Raw genomic sequence first — 2,500 nt, 5'->3', positions numbered from 1 at the left:
GGTGGCCCTCGGCGCCTGGATGAAAACTGGAAAGTATCAGGCCCCCGCGACCTTCCGGAGGTGACGGGGCCCCGGGCGCTCTCGCCCTACTGCCCTCGGCGCCTGGATGAAAACTGGAAAGTTTCAGGCCCCCGCGACCTTCCGGAGGTGACGGGGCCCCGGGGGCCCGAGGTGCCCCGGGCGCTCTCGCCCGACTGCCCTCGGCGCCTGGATGAAAACTGGAAAGTTTCAGGCCCCCGCGACCTTCCGGAGGTGACGGGGCCCCGGGGGCCCGAGGTGCCCCGGGCGCTCTCGCCCGACTGCCCTCGGCGCCTGGATGAAAACTGGAAAGTTTCAGGCCCCCGCGACCTTCCGGAGGTGACGGGGCCCCGGGGGCCCGAGGGGCCCCGGGCGCTCTCGCCCTACTGCCCTCGGCGCCTGGATGAAAACTGGAAAGTTTCAGGCCCCCGCGACCTTCCGGAGGTGACGGGGCCCCGGGGGCCCGAGGGGCCCCGGGCGCTCTCGCCCTACTGCCCTCGGCGCCTGGATGAAAACTGGAAAGTTTCAGGCCCCCGCGACCTTCCGGAGGTGACGGGGCCCCGGGGGCCCGAGGGGCCCCGGGCGCTCTCGCCCTACTGCCCTCGGCGCCTGGATGAAAACTGGAAAGTTTCAGGCCCCCGCGACCTTCCGGAGGTGACGGGGCCCCGGGGGCCCGAGGGGCCCCGGGCGCTCTCGCCCTACTGCCCTCGGCGCCTGGATGAAAACTGGAAAGTTTCAGGCCCCCGCGGACTTCCGGAGGTGACGGGGCCCCGGGGGCCCGAGCGGGGCTCCATACAATCTCGCCTGAGAGTCCTTGGGACTTAGACGAAAAATCGAAATTTTCCTACTTCCATGATTTTCCGGGGGTGTCGGGGCCCTCGGGGGCCCGAGCGGGGCTCCAGACAATCTCTCCCAATGTTCCCCGGCAGTTGGGAGAAATCGGTCAAAAAAAAAAATTCCGTCAGACTTCCATCATCCGGGGGGGTGTCGGGGCCCTCGGGAGCCCGAGCGGGGCTCCAGACAATCTCTCCCAATGTTCCCCGGCAGTTGGGAGAAATCGGTCAAAAAAAAAAATTCCGTCAGACTTCCATCATCCGGGGGGGTGTCGGGGCCCTCGGGAGCCCGAGCGGGGCTCCAGACGATCTCTCCCAATGTTCCCCGGCAGTTGGGAGAAATCGGTCAAAAAAAAAAATTCCGTCAGACTTCCATCATCCGGGGGGGTGTCGGGGCCCTCGGGAGCCCGAGCGGGGCTCCAGACAATCTCTCCCAATGTTCCCCGGCAGTTGGGAGAAATCGGTCAAAAAAAAAAATTCCGTCAGACTTCCATCATCCGGGGGGGTGTCGGGGCCCTCGGGAGCCCGAGCGGGGCTCCAGACGATCTCTCCCAATGTTCCCCGGCAGTTGGGAGAAATCGGTCAAAAAAAAAAATTCCGTCAGACTTCCATCATCCGGGGGGGTGTCGGGGCCCTCGGGAGCCCGAGCGGGGCTCCAGACAATCTCTCCCAATGTTCCCCGGCAGTTGGGAGAAATCGGTCAAAAAAAAAAATTCCGTCAGACTTCCATCATCCGGGAGGGGCGTCGGGCAGCCTCGCAAGCCGAAAAGGGCTCCAGAGAATCACGCCGGAGAGTCCTTGGGACTTAGAAAATTTTTCAGACCGTTCAGACTTCCACGGTTGACGCCTCTTAACTCGAATCCGACGGGCAGTTCCACGCGTTTCGGCAGGTCCTCGGTTGCAGTACCCCAAAGCGGCCAGAGGGGGAGCCAAAGGAGCAAAAAAATCCGTAGAACCGGGATGGGGTCGAATTTGCCTGCCGCGTCCGCCCGGCAGTTCCAGGGGGGCGGGTAGTTGGCGGGACCGACCCGGCTTACGCGGGGGGGGCTCCCAACCGCCCAAAGACACTTCATCCCACGCCTCCGGGAGATATATGTGAGAGAAGAGCGCCTCTCCAGACTTCGAACGCTCCCCTCGACGAACCGGTACTCCGAGCGATGCGCGAACTGCGGCTCGGGGACCCCTTCCGGTTGCGGGTACGCGCTCTGGCCTCTCCCGCAGCTCCCGGTGGGGAGTTTGCCAGGCGCGGGGCCCGGAGTCAGAGCGCCCCCACGACGTACGCAGCCATCCGGCGGGCCCTGGGATGAAGGTTCCGGTCCGAAAGACCCCCTTCCCTTCTGGCCCAGCGTCGTCCTCTTCCGATCGATTTGGCGAAGCGCTCCCGGGCGGGGAGGTGGCGCCGCACGCTCGGCCCGGGCTCTGGAGCCCGCGCCGGTCACAGGCGAGCGGCCCCTTCCTCCCCCACACCCGGGGTTTCACCCTCCTTACGGTGGCGCGAGCGCGCCGGCCGCCCCCGCCCTCCCGAGGAGGCGGGCGGCCTCGCGGTGGCGAGTTTGAAACGACCCGAGCGTCGAAAAGCGGTCCGACGACCCGCACGGGCGAACGGCGGGGACCTACCCCGCGACTTCCCGGCCGTCTACCGGCGGGGG

This window comes from Anomaloglossus baeobatrachus, unplaced genomic scaffold, assembly GCF_048569485.1.
Source record: "Anomaloglossus baeobatrachus isolate aAnoBae1 unplaced genomic scaffold, aAnoBae1.hap1 Scaffold_900, whole genome shotgun sequence".
In the NCBI taxonomy this organism is placed as follows: domain Eukaryota; kingdom Metazoa; phylum Chordata; class Amphibia; order Anura; family Aromobatidae; genus Anomaloglossus; species Anomaloglossus baeobatrachus.
Note: the sequence above shows the minus strand (reverse complement) of the source record.